At 36.4% G+C, this 22,371-nt stretch overlaps 1 pseudogene; it reads left to right on the top strand.

Moving 5' to 3' along the window:
• The first annotated feature begins 1,662 nt into the window (after positions 1 to 1,662).
• Positions 1,663 to 2,643, top strand: LOC103891067 (olfactory receptor 10R2-like; annotated as a pseudogene).
• The last annotated feature ends 19,728 nt before the right edge of the window (positions 2,644 to 22,371 follow it).

The raw sequence follows: 22,371 nt of genomic DNA, 5'->3' as shown, positions 1-22,371 counted from the left end.
AATGGCAGTTATGAGTGAAAAGGTGAAACTGGGAAAAGTGTGAAAGACCTAGAATATTTTATAGATAACAGAGTCAGTTGTTGTGGTAATATGATAGGATTTGTTCTATAGAAAGACAATTCTGCTGCTATTATGAAGGATTACTCAGAGTGGAAGAGAGAATCTGGGCAGTTCATTTATAATACTATAGTCCAGGGAAGGGATAATTGCTTGCAAAAAATAAGAACGAATCCTAAAAGTGAACAAAAATAGATTGAATGTGGAGGATTAGAAAAATGGTGAGTTTAAACATGTCTTAGAAATTTACAGCTTAGATGGCTTAAGAGTATTTTGAAGCTATTTATTGAGATACAGAATCTAGATAAAAGAACACATTTAGGCAAGAGGTAGCACAGAAAAAGAATGTTTTGATTAAAATATATATAATTCAGTACCAGCAATGATAAATATGTTGGAGGCCTTAGGGAAGATATCTGAGCCCACTTATTCAGAAATTTAGAGACAGCTCCTTGGAATGACAGCCTTTTGGGCCTCCAAGTCAGGTACATCAAAGATAGGACATAAAACAATGGGCAACAAGTGAATGCTGAAGCAAAACTAAAGATTCTAGCTATGTCTTTTCTGTAAGGAGAAATCAGGCCTATAATTTTGTAAGAGTTTGTAGAATAATCATAAAGCTAGTCCTAAAACAATAGCAATATACAAAACCAATTTATTTGTAACAAATGAATGCATAAAAATTGGTTATGTAATTAGTTGTAAAAGGGAACTGTGCTCTTTAAGTAACACAAAGATCAATGGATGTTTCTCTAGATGGGGAAGGTATTAAAAACAGGTGTAGAAATGTGAATTGTCAGACATTGGTGCTATTGCTTATTCATGCTATCACTTATTGATATATGTATCAGTAATCAGGATAAAAGTGTGACCATTGAAAATAATAATTAATATAGATAAAGGATTTTATAGCATTAGATCAAAAGAATCCCCTGCAGGGAATATATTCCAAGACTCCAGTGGATGTCTGAAACTGAATAGTACTGAACCCTAAATATGCTATGATTTTTTTTCTATAATACATGCCCATGATAAAGCTTAATTTATAAATTAGGCATAGTAGGATATTAACAACAATAATAATAAAATAGATCAACAATAACATTATATCAGCATCACTACTCTTGAGCTTTGGAGCCATTATTAAGGAAAATAAAGGTTACTTGAGCACAAGTTTGGTGATACCATGACAGTTGATCTAATAACTGGACGGCTTCTGAATGACTAATGGATAATAGCATATATAGTCTGGATACACTGCACAAAGGGATGATTCTTGTCCTGGGCAGGAAGGAGCAAGAAAGTCTCCAAGTAGGGGACCTAATAGATAGGCTTTATTTGAGCAAATGACTGTACACTTCATGTGTACATTTGTCCCCAGATTTACTGCTAAAATGAACAGCAGAAAAATAGCAGTTTGAATGCGTATCAATTTAGAAGAACTTCTGGTTAAATTTATAATTCTTTCTTCTCTCCCATGCTTGTTGTTTCTCATTCAAACAAGACTGGCATAGCTACTTTTTGAGGGTAAGTCTCCCTGAATTTTAAGTTCCAAAGATCTCTGGAACTGATCATATTGACTTTATTCCGTGGGATCAACTCTTCATGGCCAATTCTTCCTCTGTCACTGAGTTCTTACTGCTGGGCTTCTCCAGCCTTGGGGAATTGCAGCTTGTCCTCTTTGCCTCTATTTGATTATCTTGAGTGGAAACATCATCATCATCTCAGTCATTCATTTGGATCACAGCCTCATGTACTTCTTTCTAGGTACTCTTTCTATCTCTGAAATCTTCTACACAATTGTTATTCTGCCCAAGATGCTTATCAACTTATTCTCTGTATTCAGGACACTCTCTTTTGTGAGTTGTGCCACCCAGATGTTCTTCTTCCTTGGTTTTACTGTCACTAACTGTCTGCTTCTGGGAGTGATGGGTTATGATTGTTATGCTGCCGTCTGTCAGCCTTTGCAATATGCTGTTCTCATGAGCTGGAGAGTATGTGGACAACAGGCAGCAACTTGTATTATTAGTGGCTTCCTAATATCTCTGGTGGGAACAACTTTGGTCCTTAGCCTCCCTTTCTGTGGCTCCAACAAGGTCAACCACTACTTTTGTGATATTTCACCAGTTATCCGTCTCGCCTGTGCTGACAGCTACATCAGTGAACTGGTCATCTTCATCTTTGGGGTCTTGGTGCTTGTTGTGCCCTTGATATTTATCTGCATTTCCTATGGCTTCATTGTCCACACCATCCTGAAGATCCTATCAGCTGAAGGCAAACAAAAAGCCTTCTCCACCTGTGCTTCCCATCTCATTGTAGTCATTGTCCATTATGGTTGCTTCCTTTGTCTACTTGCGACCCTCAGCCAAATATACATCGGACAAAGATAGGCTGGTGACAGTGACCTATACCATCATCATCCCACTCTTGAACCCCATGGTATACAGCCTCAGGAACAATGATGTGCAGATGGCTATTCGGAAGCTGATTGGAAAGTCTGGGTTTTCTCTTAAGACTATAATCAGAATACTTTCTAACAGTATGGACACCATTAGGCCAATTGTGTCACGATTATTTAAATCATGAGATTATCTAGTCTATTTATCTAACTAACTGTGAGGCCTTGGATTAATTGTTTGACATTTGGGGCCTACATATTCTATGTAAAGCAGAGATAGCAATATTTTCTTCCTGGAGTCATTGTAATTAAGATAGATTACAAAATATCTGGCAATAAAACATAACTCTCTTCCTCTTTCTCTTCTTCCTCTGGATTTAAAGTCCTCAAAAAGGTCTTAGTAACCATCATTTTTTGCCCTGTATTTGTCTTGCTTGACCAAAATCTCTGATTGCACTCTGTTTAAGGTTATGTCCAGCTTAAAATGAGGTGTCCAGGCCTGAAGGTGGCTTAGATCTAGTGGTATGACATGGCAGGGAAAACTGTACCATACAGGTAATTAGATGATTTAAAACTGGACACTGGTTAGGTCATGACTGAAGCTTTGACTCTTCTCTGAATCTAAATTCTAATATATGGAAGGTATGGATAATGTAATTTACCTGTTCTACTTCATGGGGGTTTTATTTGTATCTCATAAACAGTATAAAAGAAAGTGTAAAAGCAGTGCAAAATGTGAAACCATATACAATGTAGAGCTCATATAAAACAAGCTTTGCATAACTGAGGATTTTATTTCTTTCAAGTTCTTCAAGACAGGTATTTTGGAATGGCTTTTCTGACTGCTCCTTTGAACCACTTCTTATGTAATGTAGAAGTTATGCTATGTAACACAGAAGTTATGCTTCATAATGGAATGGAAAACAATATTCAACCATTCTGTCCCATCTTGGGCTAAAGGTATCTACGTGGCTTTCCACACTGTATTTATTAGGAAGAGGAAGCTACCCAGTTTCAAATTTATCATGGCAATATATAAGATTTGAGAGAGAATTACTTTGGTGATCATCTGGTCCAATCTCTCACCTGTACAGAAATTTCTTCATCAGTATCTCTAAGGGAAACCCTTCTCCACTGATTTGATATCAACGACCTCACAAAATGTATATTCCCATTGCACTCAGCTCATACTATTATTCCCTCTCATTTCAGCTAACGTTTGCCTCTGCTTTTCATGCATTCTATCTCTTGTGTCATACAGTAAGTTGAGTCCTGATTCACAGATGTTTGAGACAGTTATGATGACAGTCTGAACATTTTCCATAATTTATGTGACCTGAATTTCCGATACCTCACTATCCTGTGTGCAGTTCTCTAGCTATGCTGATTATCAGTATTCTTTTAAAATAATAATAAACAAAACTGGTTTATATTTCATATGCAGCCTCTTTTTTCGAGGTATAACTGTATTGTTTCCTGTTAACCTTATTTAGATTTTCAAATTAAAATGTGTCAAATCACAAATAATGTTTTCTTATATCTAAAAATTATAACCTCTGTTCCAATTTTTATCTCCCTTTTCCAGTTTTTGGCCTAGGTATTTTTATTTATTTTCATTTTACTTCATTTCATTTTCATGGTTAAATAATTAAGGCATTTCAAGTACAACATTGGTTATTGCCATTGTTTTCTTCTGTTCTTTTTTTTTCTAATGGGTTTATACTTCTCATTTATTGGCCAAATGTTATTTAGGAACAGAGTGTTTATGTATTATAGATATATTCTTGCTGATATTTAAATAACTTCTGTTATTTATTTCAGCTTTTCATTTTAGTTTTGTTTGTGGGAGAATGTGATTGACAGTTCTATTTTTACAAATTATTATGTTTTATTAATGGTTTCTTATGAATTATGCCCAGTGAAACACATTCATTTAGATTAAAATTTTGGTATGTGTAGATGTTATATTTATTTTATGAATTAAATTTAATTAAACTATTTTAGTACACTATATTGTTATTGGTGTGTATATAACCTGTCATGGTTTCATAGTGCTGAATTAAAATGCTTCACTGCATTTTAGAGCTTATTAGAGTTTTATACACTTCTAACAACATTGATGTTGAATTTTGTTGTGAAATCTTTTATTACATACTAAATAAACCTCTTAGGATTTAACATGTATTTCTACCTATAAATGCACTAAAATAAGAGTAGGTGTATTAAAAAATACATATAAGCCCTCATCAAGAAGGTAAACAGGAGAGAACAACACAGGGGAGACATCAAAACAATTATAGAAGTGAAAATAAAAAGGATGATTGACATGGTTGTAAGAGAAAGAGAGAAAGTTGAAAACACACCTGCAAAACGGGGAAGCCAAACAGTTCACAACACCAAACTGTATCTGGACATTCTTGTCACAATTGGGTCACCCAGATGACATTGGAAAGAATAAGATTGGCTTAATATCTGAATAAGGAACTCAACTTCTCCATCAGTGCTTCTCAAATCATCTGCAGTAAAGAACCAGTTTCTTTTTACATTTCATAGAAGGCCAATACTTCAGTAAAATATGATAAAAATCAACTACTAGAAAAAAGAAATGAAAAGCACCTGAGCTATTCTATATTCTGCTCCAAAAATGTGTCTGATTGTGTGCTTGTATGTCTCAGTAATACCAAATTTTATAATAGTTGCTTACCACTGGTAAGTAACAAAAATATAATTTAGTTTCTATACCTGTCTCATTACAAGCCAATAACAAAAAGCTCATAGATCAGCACTAGACTGCCAACTCCCACTGGTGTAGCATTCCTTTGTATCTGTTGCATGCCAGATTAAGATTGGAGGTTAAGTTTTACAGCAGTTAAACTAAAGACTTCTGACTTCAAACACTCGGTAGAACAGAGGCAAATGTAAGGGGCTATACTTCAAGCAGAGGATTAAATGTGAGTGCTTTCATACTGTGAGGCACCACCAGCCTCTTTCCCAACACTCAGACCCCAGATTGATAGCCAGTCTTACACCTTTCACTTAGGTAGTAGGAGTGTTTCTTTCTGGAGAAGGTAATGAGAAGTTAGGAGTAATTTCAACAAAATGAATAGCATTGCTTTGCCTGACTTCTGCGTTGGAACCCACCAGTTCACAAGGTCTACCCATGTGCAGAGAGCTTCAAACAGGCTTTTTAGTGCTGTGGTCTGGAATATATTTGAACATCCAAGAGTTATCAGACATTTGAAGGCTTTAACATGAAACACAGACACCTAAAGATAAGAGAGAATCCCCAGGGGGATATACAGAAAATGCACAGAATAAAAAATAAAATAATTGATATCTTCGTATAAAATATATTGGAACCATGAAAGAACAGTATACCATGTACACTTTTTGATCAAAACACAAACACACAGAAAAGTGTACAAATTATGACTACATCAATTAATTATCACAAAGTGAATATGTGTAGGCCAAAAAATATAATATTCCAAATACTTCATTACCTACTACCTATTCTCCAACAGAAACAATATTCATGGCTTCTAATATCAAGCATCTGTATTTTCATGTCTTTACACTTTATAACAATATAATTACAGAGTTATATTCTCTAGTATAATTATTTTCTTTTACTCTAGTTTCTCTTTTTGTATCTTTTGCTGTTATAGCCTTATCCATTATGTTTATTGTCTTATGTTCCTCCAAGTTTAACCTTCATTTATGAAATAATTTTTCTTTCATTTCCAACTGCTTCCTAATCTATCCCCTCTTTTCAAAACTTCTCCTCTATTCAGTCATGACTGAGTTTATGATTCTGATCTTTGCTGTTATTTTGTATTTTCTATCACTTCTTTAACTTCTTTGACCTCATTTTGAAATATTTAGTTAGAGTTTTCATCGATTTTGAAGTCATATCTTCCTGGCTATTGCAGGTTGTGCTCCCTGGGAAGCATATTCTGAGATCACTTGGCATATAGAATATTTGTTAATAAATGCATGGGATTAACACCTATGGAATGTGGGGGGAAGTATCAGGTACAGAGAGAAGTCAAGCCGAATGCACTCCCAGTGACAGCCTCAGCTGACCCAACAGTGAGTTCTGTAGCTAGAATGATCATTCAGAGGCGTCCTGAGCTGAGCCATGTTGGCCAGGGCTTTATTAATCTGCATAATTTTGTTTGTGTGTGGTTTGCTCCACGAAGCCTGTTACTTTGGACAAGGTGTTTGTGTTGCTGACACAATGACTAAGTTGACAGCTAAAGTCTGCCTACTGACAGAGCTACCATCAGTTGGGGGGCAACAAGTCCTTTACTTGAAGGAGAACCTGGGCAGGATATCTTGGTTTTCACTCGGTAGGTGCACAGTTATTCTCTATAGTAATGTTGTACTGCTGATGATTTTTTTTCTCTTAATAACTTCATATGAGATATAGGCATGATCTTTTCCTGAATTCATGTTTAGTGAGATTTGTTTTCATGTACTCTTGTAAGGGGAGGATAGTATTCCTAGTTTTGCAGCTGTTGAGCTCCCTCTTGTCATCAGAAAGTATTCAACTGTTAATTGGAGCCTCTAAACATTCCTTGTTTTGGCTAATATCAAATCAGCCAACTGACTTTTTAAGTTATTACCATTGGCAGTTGTTTTTTGTTGTTCTTCCGATATTAGTACTTCCAGAAGTTGTTCTTTTGCTCTTCTTTATCACCATTTCTAATACTATACTTAAAGTTCCTTGTGTGTATTTTGTTAGATTTTTAAAAAACATGGTCATGAGGGTTTTAAATTTCCCTTTTACATTCCCTTTTTTCCTTATTTTTAAATTAACGAATAGTTTACATTTAAAAATTGAAGTATTTTAAGTATCAGTTATTTGAGGTTTTACAAATACATTCACCCATTTAACCACCCCCACCAGTCAAGAAATACGATATTTTCATCACATCCAAAAGTTATCTCATGCGAATTTCCAGGTGACTCCCTACCCAGAGACAACACAGAATTGATTTTTATCAATATAGTTCAGTTTGCACTTCTTGAATTTGAGATATATGTAATATTATAGTAGGTACTCTTGTGTGTCTAACTTATTTCAGAAAACAATGCTTATGAGATTCATCTATCTTACTGCATGTAAAATAGTTTGTCTTTTTATTGATGTATTCACCTGAATGGATATGCAAAAACATATTTATTCATTTATCTGTTGATAGACATTTGGTTCATTCTAATTATTGGCTGTTATAAATAAACCTGCCATGAACATATTTTGAACAAATCTTCTGGGGACATTTGCCCTGTCTCTTACATGTTTAGGAGTAGCACTTCTGGGGTCATAAGGTAGGTACCTCATGACTTCTGGGGTCATAAGGTAGGTACACATTTAACTTCATAACATAAGGTAGGTACACATTTAACTTCAAAACATTCCCAAATGTTTTCCAGTATGGGTACACCACATAACTTTCCTACCAGCTGCTTCACATTCTTTCCAACTTTTGGCACTGCCTGTTTTATGTTCTTGTATTTTTAATATATTAATAATTCTAGTGAGGGTAAGTAGTACCTCATTTAGTTTTATTTTGTATTAGCCTGATATCTAATTATGTTGAACATTATTTTATCATTTGCCTATTGACTATTCAATCCTTTTTAGTGAATTACCCTAGTCTTCTGCTCATAAGATTATTTTAACATTATTGAATCCTATTATTTATATATTCTGAATTAAGTTTGTTTGGAACACATATGTATTATGAATATTGTCCCCAAGTTTGTGGTTTGCATTTCTATTATTTAAGTAGTGTCTTTTAATGAGGGAAAGCTTTATAGAATTTTGATTAATTAAATTTACAATTGTTTTCTTTTATATTTAGTACTTCTTGTGTCTTGTCTAATAAATGTTTTCCTAAACTGAGATCGAAGAAACCTTCCCTTATATTTGTGCCTAGAACTTTATAGTATTAGCTCGTATGTGTGGTGCAGGTTCATTTATGTTTTATGCCTTAATCAAATATATTGAGACATAATTTATATACAATAAAAGACACCAATTTTAAGTGTATAGTTTGATGTTTTGACATATATGTAGAAACATGTAACCACCACCATGATCAAGATATAGAACATTTCTTTGCATGTAAGACAGAAACAAAGGGTTATCAGTGACAGTTTCTACCTTACATCAGGCTCAGCCGCCAATGTGTTTCTGCATTATATTTATATTGTACTTTATTACTTATTCATACAGATAAGTAATTTCAAGTTAAAAAAGAATTTTTTTTATATTATCCCTTCTTGCAATGCTTTTCAATTAAAATCAGATATAGGCAAATCTTTAACCCCAGACTTACCCGAAGCAACTTTTCTGCTGGTTTCAAATGTGTTAAAAGTTGTACAACAGAATATCCAGTCTGTATTTGTTTTAAAATACTTAAAAAAAATCAAGAAATGTTTATTAAGCTAAACTTTAAAAGACAGTTTATATTAGTATAAAGATGAACAAATAGATTAGTGGAACAAAACAGAACATTCAGAAATAGAAACACATATGTATAGTTAATTTTCTACAAGGCTCTCAAGGCAATTTATTATAAAAATGATATTGAAAATGAAAAAAGATATAGAACATTTCCATTATCCCTAAATTTTCTCACATGCCCCATCCCATTGTGTCCCCTATACCACCATCAGCCCCAGGAAACCAATGATTTGCTTTCTATTGCCAGAATTTAGTTTGACAAGGAAGAATCTTATCAAAATAAAATAACAATTTGCTTCCTAACTTCTTATCACTAAGCATACTTTTGAGGTTTATCTGTGTTGTATGTGACTTCGCAGTTCATTCTTTTTGTACCATTGTGTATATATACACAATGGTTTTATTTTCTTACACTCCCAACAGAAACATATGAGAGTTATCAGTTTCTTAACATTCTCAACAAAATGTGTTAGTCTTAATTTCATACATTAAGTAGATGCATAATAGTATCCAATTGTGGTTAGAATTAAAAATTTTTTTCATGACTAAACACACTGAATATATTTTTTTGTGTGTGTATATTGGTCATCTACATATTTTTTAGTTGAGCACCTTTTCAGATGTTTTGTCCATTCCTCAGTTAGAGGCATATTTTCTTCTTTCCAATATTTGAATTGGTTCCTTTGTCTTCATAATTGAAATGTAAGAGTTCTTTACGTTTTCCAGGTATATATATTTTTGTTACTTGTATATTACACAAATATTTTCACTATATTGTAACTTGCTTTTAATTGTCTATCATGTCTTTTGAAGAGCAGAAGTTTCCTTTAGTTTTGATAAAGTCCAACTTATTGATTTTGACTTTGACTTTTATAGTTTGCTTTCTGTCATACTTAATAAGTTTCTGAAAAATTCAAGCTCACTAAGGTTCTATCTAATGTTCTTTTTAATAATATCAGCTCTTACAAGCAGGATGTGATTCATCTCTAGTTAATTTTTGTAAGTGGTGTGAAAAAATGTCAAGATTGTTTTCTATCCAAATGCATTATTATTGGAAAGAGTATTCTTCTACGATTAAATTGCCTTGAGGCCTTGTAGAAAATTAACTATACATATGTGTTTCTATTTCTGAGTGTTCTGTTTTGTTCCATTAATCTATTTGTTCATCTTTATACTAATACTAAACTGTCTTTTAAAGTATAGCTTAATAAACATTTCTTGAAATCAATGTAATGCCCTCTGGACTCTGCCCTCTTAGTCCTCATGGGAAGCCATCCATAAGGAAGAGCTATACTTTAGAACTTGCTGGAAAACCACTCTCTGAAGTACTCTGCGGGTGGGGGGCATCTATGGGAAGATGCTTCTGTTTGCAACCTTCTGGCAAAATACCTTTGATGATGGTACCACCTGGGAAGTAGTACTACTGGGCGTCCTACTTGTTACTAGACTTCACACACACAGCATGTCCAGGCAGATGAAAGCAGCCAGAAATGGGAAGAGAACTCTGTTTTAACTTCAATGTCCCTTCACGCCTTCTACAGAAGAGCTTAACATCATGTCTGCTGGTAAAGGAGAAACATTCCAGTAACACAATCAGGACAAATAAAGGTAGATTTGGCGCTAAAAGGCAATTACATTCTTAATTTTCTTTCTTTTTAAAATTTTGACAGAATTTAGTTTTTATTCGTCTCTATGAGTCCTAGAATTATGTTAATGTCAAGAGATGTTTATAAAGTATACTCCATTAAAATTTTTCTGAAAATTCTAACAAGGACATTTGAAACAAGGGTTACAGAGGTCAATTACAATTTCACTCACAAAAAACAATAGCACTCTTGATTTATTCAGTAGTTGTTTTTTAATATAGCATGGGTCACAGATACGCTAGTTTTTCAACTAGGTCAACACTGACTTTTTTTCTGTGTGGTAAGAACATTTAACATGAATCCACCGCCTGATCAAAAGGTATTGGTAACTGTAATCATATATTACACCATTCTTGCATTGCTATAAAAAAATACCTGAGATTGGGTAATTTATAAAGAAAAGTGGTTTAGTTGGCTCATGATTCTGCAGAATTTACAGGAAGCATGGTGCTGGCAACCACTTGACTTCTGGTGAAGCCTCAGGGAGCTTTCAATCATGGTGGAAGGTGAAGCAGGAAAGGGCACATCACATGACCAGAACAGGAGAGAGAGAGTTGGGGAAAGGTGCCACAAATTTTGAAATGGCAAGATCTTGTGAGAACTTACTCACTATCATAGAAATAGACCAAGCCGTGCAAAGTTCACCCCCATGACCCAAACACCTCCCACCTTCAGCACTGGTGATTACAATTCAATGTGAGATTTGTGTGGTGACAAATATCCAAACTATACAATATTTCTCTGGCTCCTCCCAAATCTATGTCCTTCTCACATTGCAAAATATATTTATGCCTCCCTAACAGTCCTCCAAAGTTTTAACTTGTTCCAGTGTTAACTCAAAAGTCCAAAGTCCAGAGTCTCATCTTTGACAAGGAAAGTCCCTTTCATTCATGAACCTATAAAATCAAAACCAAGTTATTTACTTCCAAGATACAATAGGGATACAGGTACTGGGTAAACATTGCTATCCTAAAAGAAAGAAATCGGCCAAAAAAATAGGGGCTACAGGCCCCATGCAAGTCCTAAAACCAGGAGGGCAGTCATTAAATCTTAAAACTCCAAAATAATATCCTTTGACTCCATATTCTACATCCAGGCCACACTGCTGCAAGCTCCTCAGGGAGGTGTCAATCATGGCTCTCAAGGCTTAGGGCAGCTGTATCCCTATGGCTTTGCAGGGTTGAGTCCCCATGGCTGTTTCCACGGGTTGGTGTTGAGTGTTCTTGGCTTTTCCAGGTGCAGAGGGCAAGCTGACAGTGGATCTTCCTTTCTGGGGTCTGGAGGATGGCGGTCCCCTTCTCACAGCTCCACTAGGCAGTGCCCCAGTGGGAACTCTGGGTGGGAGGGCAAACCCACATTTCCCCTCTGCATTTCCATAGTAGAGGTTCTCTGTGGGGTTCCCTACCCCTGCAGCAGGCCTCTGTCTGGGCACTCAGGCTTTTCCATATGTCCTCTGAAATCTAGGCAGATGGTGCCAATTCTTATTCACTCTGAACTCTGTGTGCCTACAGGCTTAAAACCATGTGCAAATTGCCAAGGCTTACAGTGGCTTGAATTCTCCAAAGTGGCATGTTGAGCAGTACCTGGGCCCCTTTGAGCCCCAGTTGAAGCTGGAGCAGCAGGATGCAGGGAGCAGTGTCATGAAGCTGTGTGTGGCAGTAGGGATTCTGGGCCTTTAATGGAAGGGGCTGCCACAGAGGTCTCTGAGATGCCTTCAAGGCTTTTCCCCCATTGTCTTGACTATCAGCACTTGGCTCTTTTATAAGTATGCAAATTTCTTTTCTTTTCTTTTTTTTTTTTTTTGAGACAGAGTCTTTCTCTGTCACCCAGGCTGGAGTGCAGTGGCGTGATCTCGGCTCACTGCAAGCTACGCCTCCTGGGTTCACGCCATTCTCTCCCCTCAGCCAGAGTAGCTGGGACTACAGGCATCCGCCACTGCGCCCAGTTAATTTTTTTTTTTTTGTATTTTTAGCAGAAACGGGGTTTCACCATGTTAGCCAGGATGGTCTCAATCTCCTGACCTTGTGATCCGCCCGCCTCAGCCTCCCAAGTGCCGGGATTACAGGCGTGAGCCACCATGCCCGGCCCACTTAGGTGTGCAAATTTCTTTAGTAAAGTGGTTGTTCCACAACCTGCTTGAATTCTTCTCCCCTCAAGAGCTTTTTCTTCCTTTGCCACATTGCCAAGCTGCAGATTTCTCAAACTTTTATTCTCTACTTTCCTCTTAAATATGTTTCAGCTTTAAGGTATTCCTTTGTGCTCACATCTGAGTTAGGTTGTTAGAAGCAGCCAGGCCACATCTTGAATGCTTGGCTGCTTAGAAATTTCCTTAATCAGATACCCTAAATTATAATTTCAAACATTAACTTCTGCAGATCCCTAGGGCATGAACAGAAGGCAGTCAAGTTCTTTGCTAAGGCATATCAAAAGTGACCTTTGCTTCAGTTCCCAGTATGTTCCTCATTTCCATCTGAGACCTCCTCAGTCTGGACTTCACTGTCTATATCACACATCAGCATTTGGGTTACAACCATTTTACCAGTCTCTAAGAAGTTCTAAACTAAACCTCAACTTCCATCTTCTTTTGAGCCCTCCAAACTCTTCCATTCTATGCCCATTACCCAGTTCCAAAGTTGCTTCTACACTTTCAAGTATCTTTATAGTAATACCCGACTCCTCTGTACCAATTTCTTGTGTTATCCCATTCTTGCCTTGCTATAAAGAAATACCCGAGACTGGGTAATTTATAAAGAAAAGAGGTTTAATTGGCCCATGGTTCTGCAAACTTTACAGAAAGCATGGTGTTGGCAACTGCTTAGCTTCTGGTAAAGCCTCAAGGAGCTTTCAATCATGGCAGAAGGTAGTGGGAGCAGGCACATCACTTGGCCAGAGCAGGAGCAAGAGAGAGACAGAGTGGAAGGGAAAGTACAGCACTTTAAACTGACCATATCTTGTGAGAACTCACTCACTATCACAAAGAAAGTAACATGAGGGACTCATCCCCATGATCCAAACACCTCCCACCAGGTCCCACCTCCAGCATTGGGGATTTATAATTCAACGTGAGATTTAGGTGGAAACAAATGTTCAGACTATATCAAATCACAATGTTGTATAGTTGGTTTCTAGGATGTTTATCTTATATAACTGAAACTTATATTCAACAAAATGGAATTCACATTTTCTCCTCCCCTGCAGACTGGCAACCACTGTTCTGCTCTCTGTTTCTATGAGTTTGACTAATACTGTATCCATTTCTCTTCTGGGCATATATTCAAAATAATTAAAATTGGGATTTTAAAGTGACATTAACAATCTCATGTTTATTATAACATTATTCACAATAGCCAAGAAAAAAAATAACCTAAATGTCCATGAACAGACTAATGGATTAAGAAAATGTAGTATATACATACAATAGAATATTATTGAATGTGATTAGTAATCTTGTAAAAGACAAGAAAGAACTTGTTGCTCTTTCTCTGTCCTTCACCATGTGAGGATATAATTAGACCCCAACTATCTGAAATCCTGAAGCAAGCCCCCTTATTAGATGCTGAATCTGCGAGTAGTTGAGCTTGGACTTCCCTCCCTGCAGAACTGTGAGAAATAAATGTTTGTTGTTTAAGCCACCCAGTCTATGGTAATTTGTTATAGCAGCTGGAACTGATTAAGACAGATGGTTTTCATTTCTGTGTCATCAATAGTAATGGCTTCTCATTTGTTTCTGATTTAATTTATTTGAGACTTTTTTTTAGCCTACATAACTTTTTATCATTTCTTTTATCTTTTAAAAAAACTAACTCTTGGTTTTAAATTTTTTTCAATTGTTTAAATATTCCCTATTTCATTTATTTCTGCTTAAATCTTTATAATTACTTTAGGTATAAAGTTAGATGTTTTATTTGAGATCACTCTTTTTTAATGAGGGTGTTTCTTGCTATAAACTTCTCTCTTACTACTCTTTTTGCTGCATTCCATAAGATTTTTTTTATTTGTCCTGAGATACTTTCTAATTTCCCTTTGATTTCTGCTATGACTCAATGGTTATTCAAGATTATGTTGTTTAATTTCCACATATTTGTAAAATTTTTCATTTTTTCCTGCTATTGGTTCCTAGCTTCATTCTATTGTGGTTGAAAAGATATTTTTATGTGTATCAGTCCATTCTCACATTGCTACAAAGGAATACCTGAGACTGAGTAATTTATAAAGACAAGAGGTTTAATTGGCTCATGGTTCTGCAGGCTGTACAGGAAGCATGATGCTGGCATCTGTTTGGCTTCTGAGAAGACCTCAGAAAACTTACAATTATGGTGGAAGGTGAAGGGTGAGTAGGCATATCACACAGCCATAGCAGGAGCAAGAGACAGAGTGAGGACAGAGGTGATATACACTTTTAGACAACCAGATTTTATGAGAACTCACTCACTCCCTATCACAAGAACAGCACAAAGGGGATGGTGGTAAACCATTTATGAGAAATCCATGCCCATGGTCCAATGACCTCCCATCAGTTTTCACCTTCAATACTGGGAATTACAATTTTACATGAAATTTGGGCAGGGAGACAGATCCAAACCATATTCATATGATATCAATCTTTTTTATTTGTTGAGACGTAGCATTTGATCTTTCCTGAGGAATGTTCTGTGTATGTTTGAGAAGAATGTGTATTCTGCTGCTGTTGGCTGCAATATTCTGCATATGTCTATTAGGATCATTTGATCTATTACATTGTTCCTGTCCACTGTTTCTTTATTGATATCCTGTCTGAATGTCCTATCCTTATTGCTATCACTGTGTATTTCTTTCTTCAGAGCTGTCAATATTTGTTTTATGTTTCTGTGCTTAGATGCTGGATGCACACACACTTATATATAGATTTATAATTAGTATATCTTCTTATGAATTGACCCTTTTCTTCCTTCCTTTCTTCTGTTGTGTAAAAGTAATCTTCTCTGATAGTAAGTATTAATTTCTTACTTTTTATTTTTTGTGTATTTCTTGTAGATTTTTGATTTGCTGTTACTATGAGCTGGTAAATGACATCTTATAACCAAATATTTTAAATTGATGTCTACTTAACTGGTTATTAAAAAAGAAAAACAAATAAAGAGAAAACAAAAAAACTACACTTTGACACTATTCCCCCTGCTTTTTGAGTTTTTGTTGTTTCTATTTATAAATTTTTCTATTATCTATCTCTTAAAAAGTTGTTGTAGTCATTATTTTTGATGTTCATATTTTATTCTCCCTATTCAAGATATGAGTGGTTTACACACCACAGTTACAGTGCTAGAGTATTCTGTATTTGCTTGTTTATTTACTATTACTAGTGAGTTTTAGACCTTCAGGTGATTTTTTGTGGTTCATTAATGTCCTTTTTTCAGATTGAACAACTCTCTTTAGCATTTTTTTTTGTAGGCTCAATCTGGTAGTGATGAAATCTCTCAACTTTTGTCTGTCTGGGAAAGTCTTTATTTCTCCTTCATGTTTGAAGGATATTTTTGCTGGATATAATACTCTAGGATAATAGTCTTTTTCTTTAGCCCCTTAAATATATCATCTCACTATCTCTTGGCCTGTAAGACTTCCACTGACAGGTCTTCTGCCAGACATGTTCAAGCTCCTTTATATGTTATTTGTTCCTTTTCTCTTAGTGCTTTTAGGATTTGCTTTTTATCCTTGATCATTCAGTTTTGATTAATAAATGGCTTGAGATAGTTTTATTTGAGTTGAGTCTTCTTAGTGTTCTATGACTCTGTATCTGGATATTGATATCTTTCTCTAGATTTGAAAAGTTCTCTGTTATTATTTCTTTGAATAAACTTTCTACTCCAATCTCTCTACCTCTTTTTTAAGGCCAATAAGTCTTAGATTTGCCCTTTTGAGACTATTTTCTCACTCTTGTAGATGTGCTTTATTTTTTTCCTCCTTTATCCCCTGACTGTGTATGTTTATATATCCGGACTTCAAGCTCACTAATTCTTTTACTTTATCAATTTTTCTGTAGAAAGACTCATGCATTTTCACCTTCTCGATTGAATTTTTTAGCGCCAAAATTTTTGCTTTTTTATTATTTCAATTTCTTCGTTAAGTTGCTCTGATAGAATTCTGAATTCCTTCTCTATGTTATCTTGAGGTTCATTGAGCTTCCTCAAGACAGCTATTTTGAATTCTCTGTCTGAAAGGTCACATATCTCCATCACTCTAGGATTGATCACTGGAGACTTATTTAGTTTGTTTGGAGGGGTCATGTTTTCTTGGATGTTCTTGAGGCCTGTGAATGTCCAGCAATGCCTGGGCATAGAGGAGTTAGGTATTTGTTTCAATATCACCAGTTGGGGCTTGTTTGCACCTGATCTTCTTGAAAAGGTTTTCCATGAATTCAAAGGGAATTGAGGGTTGGGTTGTAAGCCTACTGTCACCACAGCAATATCAGCACTAGGGAGCACCCCAATCCAGTAATGCTGTGACTCTTTGGACTCCTGGAGTCGCTGCCTTAGTGGGCTTGGGTAGAATCAAGGAGAATTATTTGGATTACCAGCCAAAGTCTCTCACTCTCTTCCTTCATTTTCCCTTCATCAAAAAGAGTGTCTCTCTGCACTGGGTTGCCTGGAGTTGGGGGAGGGTTGATGCAAGCACTCTTGTGGCTACACAACTGGCATTCTGCTGGGTGATACTTGAAGCCAGGAGAGTACTAAGTCTTGCCCATGGCCTGTGGAAACTACTGCCTATCTACTGATGTTATTTATTCAAAGCCCAAGGACCCTTTAGTCAGCAGATGATAAATCCATGAGGACTAGGTCCTTCCCTTCAGGGTAGCAGGTTCCCTTCTGGTCCAAGGTGGGTCTAGAAATGCTATCTAGGAGCTAAGGCCTGGATGGGGTCTTCAGGAATTTGCTTGATGCTTTGTTTTATTGTGGCTAAACTGGTACCCAATGTACAGGACAAAGTTTTTTGTACTCTTCCCTCTCCTTTCCCCAAGCAGAAAGAGTCTCTCCCCAAGCTGTGCAAGCACTCCCTTGGCCACCACACTTTGTGTCTTACTGGGTCTTGTGTGCCCCAATTGTATTGCCTCCAAGCACAATACAGCACTAGGGCTTGCCCAGAGACTGCAGTCCTTAGGGCCTAACTACCTCTGAAATCTATTTTGGGTCCCAGACCACATTAGTGAGCTGGTGGTAGACCCAGCCAGAACTTAGTTCCCTCCTGCCAGGGCTGATCTAATTGCTTCCTCCATGGGTGCTGGCAGAATTCTCTCCTTTGTTGAGCTCTGCTGTGACAGAGTAGTATTGAGTTTCAATGCATAGTCTCCTAATCACTTTCACTTCACTACCCCTTCCCCAAGCACACAGATTCTTTTCCATGTGGTGCTACCAGGGATTGGGGGAGAGGTGATGTAGGCAAAGGAAGATTATCTTTCCTAACCTGTTCAATGCCTCTTTCCTTGATATTGTTAACAACAGGTACTGTGATTGCTCACCTGATTGTTTGGTTCTTATGAAGGTGCTTTCTTGCATGGATTATTGTTCAATTTGGTGTTCCTATGAGGGGACAATTGCTGGATGGTTCTAATCAACTATCTTGTTCCCATGACTCGATACTTTTGTCATTATATAAAGAACCTCTCTTTCTCTTATGATAGTTCTTTACTTAAAGTTTTTTTCATTTAATATAAGTATAGCCACCCCTTCTGTCTTTTGGTTAACATTTACTTAATTATCTTTTTCCATCCTTGTACTTTCAGTTCACGTGGGTTCTTAAATCCAAAGTGAGTGTTTTGTAGATAGCATAAAGTTGGATCTTGTGTTTTTTTAATCAATTTAGCCTATGCCTTTTAGTTGAGGTGTTTAATCCATTTAAGTTTAATGTAATTATTGATCGGATTTATTGTTGCCATCTCGTTATCCATTTTCTGACTGTCTTATTTTCCTTTCGTTCCTCTTTTTCTCTTTGGCTCTTTTCCTTTATGATTTGTTAATTTTTTTGTAGTGATATGCTTTGATTTTTTTTTTTTTACTTTTCTTTTTTTTTTTTTTTTTCTTTTTTTTTATTATTATTATTATTTCTTTTGTGCATATTGTATAGTATTTTCTTTGTGGCTACCATAAAACTTGTATACGACTTTTCAAAGTTATGGGTGTTAATTTCAAGCTGATAACAATTTAACTTCAATTGCATACAAAACTCTAAACTTTTACTCTTCCCCCTTATACGTGTTACTGAAATCACAATTTACATGTTTTTATGTCGTGTTGTGGATAACTTGACAAATTATGTAGTTTTAGTTATTCTTAATAGTTTAATCTTTTAAATTTTATGTTAGAATTAAAAGTGATATTGCTACATCACCATTACCGTATTACAGTATTCTGTATCTGTCTATATACAGATGATTCCCTATGTACAATGTTTCAATTTAGGATTTTTTGACTTTATGATGGTGCAGAAGTGACACATATTAGTATACTCCTTGACATATGATGGGCTTATATCCAGATAAATCCATTATAAGTTGAAAATATTGGAAGTTAAAAATACTTTAACTTAACTTTTAACTTAAAATATTTTAACTTTTAACTTAAAAATATTGAAACAGTTATTTGTCTTGATCCTCTCCCTTATCTCACCCTCCACCCTCCAATAGACCCCCATGTGTGCTGTTCCTCTCTATGTGTCCATGTGGTCTCACAATTTAGCTGTCACTTGTAAGTTAGAACACACGGTATTTGGTTTTCTGCTCCTGTATTAGTTTGCTAAGGATAATAGCTCCAGCTTCATCCATGTCCCTGCAAAAGACATGATTACATCCCATATATAGGAGACATAAGACTGAGAATGTTTCAGCTTTTTGAATTGCTAAGAACATATATTTAAGGCTTTTACCTTCATTTTTTTCTGTAATTTGGATAAAGCCAGGCCAATGAAAAAGAAATATACCACATATAGTGAAACTTAATCAAGTAAAACAGAGAAAGAAAAAGTAGTTATTCATTCAACAAATATATGGTACCTTTTTACTATGTATCAGGCAATATCCTAAATGATGGAGCTAAACATTCAGCAAAACATTAAAAAATCACCCCACAAAACCAGAAATAGAGATATGTAAAGGAAAACATGTAATCATAATTACACAGAAATTTCTAATATATGTTAAGAATAAAAAGTAAATTATAAAGGGGATGTTTTTCAGAGTTGACCTCTGAATGAAGACTGAGCATAATGAAGTAATTCAAGTCCCTTTCTCTGAATGTGGAAATAAAAGATATTCTTTGTTTGCATATTTGAACTGTGTTGGTATATTTTTTAAAAAAGGAATGATTATCTTCAATTTCCTGGAAAACTATCCTCAGGTACATGAGAATGTGAGCAGAGGCAGCTACTGTTTTGGGGTCCTGCCTGAGTTCACCACAAATTGTGTCAAGAAGTAGTTCTGTAAGTGTGACTAACTATAGTATTTTTTCCAGGTCTATTTCTGTTCTAATACTTTAGAGGTTTTTTGACAGTTTTCTTTCTAGAGTTATGCAGTACCGAGGCTGGGGACTTGGCCAGCATCCTGTGGAGAAATGTTTATTTAGGAAGATGCACTGAGCAGACCAGAAGTCCAAAAAACCCCCAAAACTCAGCTGCAAATGGAAAAAAAAAACAAAAAAAACCTTTGTGAACATTTGAAAATTGCTGGAAGCAGCAGTAGCTGCCATGGGATCTCTGTGGGTAACCTGTGACAATGGTTAGTATAATTGGAAAGAAAAAGACTCTGAGACAGCAGTCTCTCATTTGGGAGTTTCTGCTGCTCTGAGAGCACCTGCTGGGAACAATGCCAGGAACGTCTGCTGGGAGCCACTGACAGAAACTGCAACAAATAGAGTCAGGCTGGGGAAGACCTCGATGCTAAATGCCTTCAATTCTCTCTGCCGTCCCCTTGCGCGTTACTCATAACAAGCTGAGGAAGAATAGAGAGGGCAGATTTTTCCTCTGTTGTCTCACAGAGGAGGAAGAATAACAATTTCCAGGAAACTTGAAGATCTAGATACTGTGTTACCTGAGTCCAGAAATAAAAAGTTCGACTTTTTTTTTTCTTTTTTTATTATTACTATTATTATACTTTAGGTTTTAGGGTACTTGTGCGCAATGTGCAGGTTAGTTACATATGTATACATGTGCCATGCTGGTGCGCTGCACCCACTAACTCGTCATCTAGCATTAGGTATATCTCCCAATGCTATCCCTCCCACCTCCCTCCACCCCACAACAGTCCCCAGAGTGTGATGTTCCCCTTCCTGTGTCCATGTGTTCTCATTGTTCAATTCCCACCTATGAGTGAGAATATGCGGTGTTTGGTTTTTTGTTCTTGCGATAGTTTACTGAGAATGATGATTTCCAATTTCATCCATGTCCCTACAAGGGACATGAACTCATCATTTTTTATGGCTGCATAGTATTCCATGGTGTATATGTGCCACATTTTCTTAATCCAGTCTATCATTGTTGGACATTTGGGTTGGTTCCAAGTCTTTGCTATTGTGAATAATGCCTCAATAAACATACGTGTGCATGTGTCTTTATAGCAGAATGATTTATAGTCCTTTGGGTATATACCCAGTAATGGAATGGCTGGGTCAAATGGAATTTCTAGTTCTAGATCCCTGAGGAATCGCCACACTGACTGCCACAATGGTTGAACTAGTTTACAGTCCCACCAACAGTGTAAAAGTTCGACTTTTAACCTAATTTCAAATTCAGGGTCGCACAACAGTGGCGCACAAATGTAGACAGGTACTTAATTGTTTTCTCTCCAATCCCAAGTCCCTCTCATCTATCTTGAGTCAGACTATTAGAGAGTTGCAGGAAAGAATGAGAATAACTGGGGGGACTACTCAAGCCCTCTAGGAAGTTACCTACAAAGCTTTACTCCCATTCACAAACGTTGAGGCGGACCCTTGATTGAAGTTACTTTCACCTCCAGAAAGCTAGAAAAAAGCAGAGTATCACTTCCGTGACCTGCACTTAAGCACTCCAGAATTTGTCTTCAGTCTCTAAATATATATTCTTTCCTGCTGTTCTTCAAGGTTTCAGCTCTGTCATCAAAACATTGCTCTTTTTCCCATCCCTCATGCTGTGCTCCTATGCTCCTCTCCTTGGTGCAGCAACTCAATTGTTAGGCTTCAGATGAACACTGACTCAAAGAGAGAACTTTGTTTCTTTTTTGACAATGATAAAGCAAGACTTTGTCCTGATGAAGTCTAAGGAAAAAAGAACTTCTCCTTCACTAAAAAAGGCCTCATAAAAGACAGGCCTGAATTATCTCCTATAATATGGTTTTTTCCATATTCACTTGTACTTCCTTAATTTACAATAGCTTTCAGCCTCTAAGAGACACCAGGGAACTTGGAAGAGATGATCAACTAATTATCAATGCCATTTTTTTCCTTTTTTTTGAGACAGAGTCTCATTTTATTACCCAGGCTGGAGTGCAGTGGCACAATTTTGGCTCACTGCAACCTCCGTCTCCTGAGTTCGAGTGATTCTCCTGTCTCAGCCTCCTGAGTAACTAGGATTACAGGCACCTTCCACCATGCCCGGGTAATTTTTGTATTTTTAGTAGAGATCGGGTTTCACCATGTTGGCCAGGTTGGTCTCAAACTCCTTACCTCAGATGATCCACCTGCCTCGGCCTCCCAGAGTGCTGGGATTACATGCGTGAGCCACCGTGCCCCACCTTCTGTTTTTTTATTTTATTATTTGTTTCTATTAGACCTGTGAGATTTTGGATCTGTCGTGTTTTC

This window comes from Pongo abelii, chromosome 1, assembly GCF_028885655.2.
Source record: "Pongo abelii isolate AG06213 chromosome 1, NHGRI_mPonAbe1-v2.0_pri, whole genome shotgun sequence".
NCBI classification, from domain to species: Eukaryota; Metazoa; Chordata; class Mammalia; order Primates; family Hominidae; genus Pongo; species Pongo abelii.
The sequence above is the reverse complement of the archived record's forward strand: the minus strand, read 5'-3'. Positions and strand labels throughout refer to the sequence as shown.